Source organism: Pelophylax lessonae (assembly GCF_965119305.1).
Source record: "Pelophylax lessonae genome assembly, chromosome: 2".
In the NCBI taxonomy this organism is placed as follows: Eukaryota; Metazoa; Chordata; class Amphibia; order Anura; family Ranidae; genus Pelophylax; species Pelophylax lessonae.
The window spans coordinates 359,679,897-359,686,901 of record NC_138769.1 but is presented as its reverse complement, the minus strand read 5'-3'; the positions used below and the strand labels follow the sequence as shown (position 1 = coordinate 359,686,901).

General features: G+C 48.1%; 1 pseudogene across 1 annotated transcript; it reads right to left on the bottom strand.

Annotated features, from left to right (window-relative positions):
- Nucleotides 1-355: 355 nt before the first annotated feature.
- On the bottom strand, nt 356-5,340 carry LOC309548115 (annotated as a pseudogene). The gene is made up of 3 exons: nt 5,189-5,340; nt 861-951; nt 356-680 (listed from the first exon to the last, which is right to left on the bottom strand). The product of its transcript is annotated as an uncharacterized misc_RNA (transcript).
- Between the last annotated feature and the right edge of the window lie 1,665 nt (nt 5,341-7,005).

Here is a 7,005-nt window from a genome sequence, read left to right as displayed (position 1 = left end):
AGAAAGTCTCTCCAACAGCCAGGGGTGTTGCTAGGTGGTAAAAAAACCAGGGGCTGCAGCCCCAAGGTAAATTTGATAACCCCTCCAAAAAGTCCCGCCCAAGCTCCACCCAATGCCTGCCCCCTCGCCCCTGCCCAATGCCCCACCATAAAATGACTCACCCTTCGCAGCTATAACAGGCACAGATGTTGGATGAGAAGCCCTGACCTCACAAATGTGCTTCTGGAAGATAAGAATCAGAATAGTCAGGGAGGGAGAGGGAGAGAGGGATAAAGAGGGAGAGAGAGAGGGGGGGGGGGTAAAGAGAGAGAGAGAGTGGGATAGAAGGAGAGAGAGGGATAGAAGGAGAGAGGGATAGAAGGAGAGAGAGGGATAGAGGGAGAGAGGGAGAGAGAGGGAGAGAGAGGGAGAGAGGGAGAGAGAGGGATAGAAGGATAGAGAAGGATATAAGGAGAGAGAAGGGGAGAGAAGGAGAAAGAGGGATAGAAGGAGAGAAAGGGAGAGAGAGGGATAGAGGGAGAGAGAGGGAGAGAAAGGGATAGAGGGAGAGAGAGGGATAGAAGGAGGGAGAGAGAAGGAGAAGGAGAGAGACGGAGAAAGAGGGATAGAAGGAGGGAGAGGGATAGAGAGAGATACAGGGATAGAAGGAGAGAGAGGGAGAGAGAGGGATAGAGGGAGAGAGGGAGAAGGAGAGAGGGGGATAGAAGGATAGAGGGAGAGAGAGGGATAGTGGGAGATAGAGGGATAGAAATGGATAGAGGGAGAGAGGGGGAGAGAGGGATAGGAGGAGAGAGAGGGATAGAGAGGGAGAGAGAGAGAGAGAGAGATAGAAGGAGAGAGGGATAGAAGGAGAGAGAGGGATAGAAGGAGAGAGGAGAGAGGGAGAGAGAAGGAGAGAGGGAGAGAGAGGGATAGAAGGAGAGAGAGGGATAGAGGGAGAGAGAGAGGGAGCTAGAGGGAGAGAGAGGGAGAAAGAGTGAGAGAGAGGGAGATAGAGGGAAGGAGAGAGAGAAGGAGAGAGGGGCTAGAAGGAGAGAGAGTGATAGAAGGAGAGAGAGGGATAGGAGAGAGAGGAATAGAAGGAGAGAGAAGGAGAGAGGGATAGAGGGAGAGAAGGAGAGAGAGAGGGAGAGAGTAGGAGAGGGAGAGAGAGAGGGAGAGAGAGGGAGATAGAGGGAGAGAGAAGGAGATAGAGGGAGAGAGAAGGAGATAGAGGGAGAAAGAAGGAGAGAGATGGAGAGAGAAGGAGAGAGGGAGAGAGAAGGAGAGAGGGATAGAAGGAGAGAGAGGGATAGAAGGAGAGTGAGGGATAGGGGGAGAGCGAGGGATAGAGGGAGAAAGAGGGATAGAGGCAGAGAGAGGGATAGAGGCAGAGAGAGGGAGAGAGGGATAGAAGGAGAGAGAGGGATAGAAAAGGAGAGAGAGGGATAGAGGGAGGGAGAGGGATAGAGGGAGAGGGATAGAAGGAGAGAGAGGGATAGAGGGAGAGAGAGGGATAGAGGGAGAGAGAGGGATAGAAGGAGACAGAGGGAGAGAGAAGGAGCGAGAGGGATAGAGGGAGAGAGAGAGGGATAGAGGGAGAAAGAAGGAGAGAGAGGGATAGAAGGAGAGAGAGGGAGAGAGAAGGAGAGAGGGATAGAGGGAGAGAGAGGGATAGAGGGATAGAAGGAGAGAGAGGGATAGAGAAGGATAAAGAGGGATAGAGGGAGAGAGAGAGGAATAGGGGGAGAAAGAGGGATAGAGGGAGGGAGAGGGATAGAGGGAGGGAGAGGGATAGAAGGAGAGAGAGGGATAGAGGGAGAGAGAGGGATAGAGGGAGAGAGGGGGATAGAAGGAGAGAGAGGGATAGAAGGAGAGAGAGGGAGAGAGAAGGTGAGAGAGGGATAAAGGGAGAGAGAGGGATAAAGGGAGAGAGAGGGATAGAGGGAGAGAGAGAGAGGGAGAGAGAGTGAGAGAGAGGGGGAGAGAGGGAGAGGGAGAGAGAGAGGGATAGAAGGAGAGAGAAGGATAAAAGGAGAGAGAAGGAGAAAGAGGGATAGAAGGAGAGAGAGGGATAGAGGCAGAGAGAGTGATAGAGGCATAGAGAGGGATAGAAAGAGAGAGAGAGAGAGAGAGGGATAGAAGGAGAAAGAGGGATAGAGGGAGAGAGAGGGATAGAGGGGAGAGAGGAGGGGGTAGTGAGAGAGTGGGAGAAGGGGAAGTAGTGAGAGAGAGGGGGAGGGGGTAGTAGTGAGAGAGAGGGGGAGGGGGGTAGTAGTGAGAGAGAGGGGGGAGGGGGGAAGTAGTGAGAGAGGGGTAGGGGGGAAGTAGTGAGAGATGGGGAGGGGGGAAGTAGTGAGAGAGAGAGGGAGGGGGTAGTAGTGAGAGAGGGGGAGGGGGGAAGTAGTGAGGGAGGGGGGCAGTAGTGAGAGAGGGGAAGGGGGGAAGTAGTGAGAGAGGGGTGGTAGTGAGAGAGAGAGGTGGTAGTGAGGGAGGGGGTAGTAGTGAGAGAGGGGGAGGGGGAAGTAGTGAGAGAGGGGGGTAGTGAGAGAGAGGGGATAGTGAGAGAGAGGGGGTAGTAGTGAGAGAGGGGGAGGGGGGAAATAATGAGAGAGGGGGAGGGGAGAAGTAGTGAGAGAGGGGGAGGGGGTAGTAGTGAGAGAGGGGGAGGGGGGTATTAGTGAGAGAGGGAGGGGGGTAGTAGTGAGAGAGGGAGGGGGGTAGTAGTGAGAGAGGGGGGTAGTGAGAGAGAGGGGGTAGTGAGAGAGAGGGGGTGGTAGTGAGGGAGGGGGTAGTAGTGAGAGAGGGTGAGGGCGGCAGTAGTGAGAGTGGGGGAGGGGGTGGTAGTGAGGGAGGGGGGTAGTAGTGAGAGAGGGAGGGGGGTCGTAGTGAGAGAGGGGGAGGGGGGAAGTAGTGAGAGAGGGGGGTAGTGAGAGAGAGGGGGGAGGGGGGTGGTAGTGAGGAAGGGGGGGTAGTGAGAGAGAGTGGGCAGGGGGGCAGAGCCAGTAACACTTACCAAGTCCCGGAACCGGCGCTGACACCATCCATCCATCCACCCATGAATCCTTCCTGCCCCATCCAGCTTCAGTCAGTTTCTCTGATGGCAGGGAGGTGGGTGGAGCCAATTTCAGGTGCGGAGGATGAAATGAAAATCCTCCTGCGCTCTGAATGCTGGGGGAGGAGGGGAAGCCTCACATGGTAACGAGTGATAACACACCCCCACACAAGGCTGACCTCACTGGTTGCTAGACGCCAAGCGGCAGGCGATGCTAGCAAGCAGTGTGGTGGGCTGGCCAGGCCGCGAGACAGGGCAGAGGATGGACCCGGGGCTACTATTGATCTCTTCCAAAGATGACACCTGGGGCTTTTCTGGGGCACATTCGGGGCTATAGCCCAGGTTAGCCCCACCCCCCCCCCTGCAGACGCCACTGCCAACAGCTACTTCTCCTCTCCAGTGTGAAGACATTGCTACATAGGATTACCGAGTGGGCGAGTGAACCAGAAAGGGTAGCCTGCCTGGAACTGGAAAAAACTCCAAATATGGCTGAGGGTGTAATTGTCATCATCCTTTCTTTGTAATTACAATTTGATGTCCTCTTTTTGTGGGATTTTTAAGACAATTCAAAATCACTAAAATAAAAATATATGTAGCACCCTACAGGTAGGTGCTAGGTAAATGTATAGTGGGCCTTGTCTGCCTAACAGCAGGGCTGTGATTTATTTAGTTAGGGTGTCAGGGCTTCCAGATGTGCCTGCTGAGGGGAGAAGTATCCCCACTGGCTCCTGTGAGAGTCTTCTCATAGGGCAGTGTGGGAAGCCCAATCAGGGGACACATTCAAGCTTGTAACTACCCCAGAAGGCAGATTATGCTGCAAAGGATTCCTGGGAGTGGGTATAAGTTTGGGGGAAGTGCGTGACAGGGTGTCTCTGGCAGGAGCAGAGTCCCAGGAGGGAGAGTACAGCTGTCTCTCCTCCTGTCTGAGGAAGTGGATGCCTCGGGGTATCGCCTGAGAACCCAGAGAGCGCTGAACTGAGCTGAGGGGATCCGGTGTGCCGAGAGCCTGCGGAGCCTGAGAGGGGTCCAGTCCCAGGAAAGCCTACACAGGTCGTGAGTACTGCGGATTGCCCATGGGGGTCTGCCAGAGTCAGAGGGGACCACTCCGGAAGAGGTTCTGGGATCCAGTGCCAGCTAGCTGAAAGGGGGTACCTAGGTTGAGGACCCTGAAGGTACAGAGTGGGGTCCATAGTCAGTGAACCCCAAAGAATTCAAGGTTAAAGGGGGCACCTGCAGTTGGGCCCTGAATTGTACAGAGTGTGTCAGTTAACAGTTGCAGCTTATAGAACCCTACAAGGTACTACCTTAAGCCAGTGCAAGGCAGGAGGGGAGTGTTCAGGGACTTTGCAGGACAGCAGTGTCAGTAATTCTACAATTTACAGTCTTGGGTCTTCTGGACTTATTGTCGAGGATCCAGCACTTCTATTAAGTTACATTGTGTTCTTAGTGTTAATAAGCATTGGCTGGCGTCGGCTGGCACCAAGGAAGCGTCAATGGGCATTTTTCAAGGATTAAGTCCCAAGTGTAATTAGTTAAGCCTAAAGGAGAAATCCCAATCATTCCCTTCTCCCATCCCCTTTTCTACAATAAAAACACAAAACCAAGATGCTGGAGTCGTCCATGTCTCAGTTCTCACACCCAGGGTCACAGCTCACATGGGCTGGAGAGGTAACCGGTAACAATGGCAGACCCACATCAGGCCACAGGCCTGAAAAACCTGGTTTATATATTTTATTTTTTCACTTAAAAAGTATAAATATAAAAAAGAAGTATACTTCTACTTTTTAAGATTATTTTAATATATATTGATGTTTGAATTGCCTTAAAAATCCCACAAAAAGAGGACATAAAATTGTATTTGCCTGTCTGGAACTTACCTCACTAGCTTCTGCTAATGCTCTTATTGAAATGCCATTCCAGCCTGAATTCAATGTACCCATCGCTCCTGATGCTCCTGTTAAAATGCCAATCTAGTCTGAAAACACCACCATCTGGGACTGCTATGCTTTGTTGATGCTTCATCAACTATTGCTGCTCTTCTGTGGTGAGGAGAGACAGGCATTTAGTTCCCTGTCCCCATCTAGGAATGTTTGCATCAAAAAGAACTCTTTTCTCCTTGCCCTGGAGAATGTTAAGGGGGCTTTTGTGGCCTACAGCACTGTGACCTCTTTTACTACTGTAGAAACTGCTCTTGGTCCAGGGGCAGGTAACTCTATACTAGCTGCTTCTCGCTGGCTACTAAGGTCTCTGATTGTTCTGGTGGACAAGATGCTGGGTTTCTTCAGGAGCCCCCTGCTCTGTTTCATTTATCTAAGTTGAATCTGGTTGCCACTGGCAATTCCTTTGTTATTCCTGTGTTATTTTCATACCATGCACAAAAGTCACTATGAAGAGGCAAAGGTTTGTGAAATTTCACCTTGTGGTGTCCATCTGTGTATGGCAGTGAAAAAGAAACATTTGGAATAGTAAGTTTATGGATTTGCTGTCATTTGCTCCCTTCCTGTAGGGAATTTTTAGGTAAAGCCAACTGTAAAGATGGTGTCCAGTCTGATGATGGTAGGCATACCCTATTAGTGGATTTATTAATAAATGACTTCAAGTCTTCTATATTTATGTTAGTGTTTCAGTTGAAAAAATTTCCTGAGCGCAATGATGGCATTTTTCAACACATTGATAATGTTTTAGAAGCATGCAAGTATTTTTCTGGACTTTGTTGGTTTTACTATGAGGCTTTTCATAAAAAAATTGCAGTGCATGCATCTTTAAAGTGCAGAGTCAAAATTGTTGGTTTATGGGATTTGAATTAACTTTAATTCGAGCTAGCTTTGTTCATTCTGTAATTTCTGCAACATGGACCAGTTATGTGATTGCATGGTGGTGTTAGCTTTTCCTTTGTTTAGCGTTTGATAAATTGTTCTCCTTGTAAGGGATTTTTCTCTGTTTAGCAAGCTCAGAGGTTCTTACTAAGGGTTCTTGTACTGTAAATAAATGGGTTCCCTTTTACTCCAGTGACCTTAAAACAACTGTGTTCTGCTGCGTTAGTAATTTGTGTTTTTTTCTATTATGCCTTGCTTTTTTGCATTGCATTTGCTTTGACCTTTTTCACTGCTATGCATATTTCACAATTAGAACCCAGCAAAAAGATAGGCAGTTTAGGCCCAATGTCCAAGAATATTTTTCAGTGACCATTTCATGCAATTTCTGAATAAACATACTGTAGTAAAACTGATTAAATAGGTGGGTGGGTCATGTTCTTATTTTCTTTTGCATGAAATGTACATCTCTCACCAAGGTTTATTTTTTTTTTTTTGTGCTGAATAAATGTGTTGATCACATTGGTTTATAGGCTTAATTGGGGCTCCATGCAGATGTTGTTTGAAATATTAGGGGTTGGAGGTCTAGCCTTATATTCACCCTAACTTATGCATTTGATTGTTGCTAGTCTAGGTTCCAGAAATCTGGTCTGTATTCCTGGCAAGACTGTCCACTGGGATCACAAACGGGCTATCAGGATGATTTACACAGAGAATCTGAAATGTAACCCACATTGTTAACATGTTTTATGGTTTACGAAATTAGGCATGTCTTGGAAGGAGTTTTTTCTTTCTTTTTGGCATTTGTGTTAGATCTGGTTAAACTCCCTCTAATTTAGTTATTCATTTGAGAGGAAATAATATGGAAAATCACAAGACTTTAGATATTTTATAGTATTTTTAGTATTGATTTTAATATATACAGTATATCATTTAAAAGTGTCTTTCCTTAACTTACTGATTATAATTTTAAAAATGATTCCTCACTTGCTCCGGACTAAGTCTGTGCTGAAACTGGAAAAAAATATGAAAATTTTGAATAATCAACTTTCTAAATTTATAGACAAAAACAATTTCTTTGAACTTGTCATGTAGACTTAGAAGGGTGTATGACAGGCCTGTATTGGTCTGATTGTGTTTATATGCAAGACATTGGGC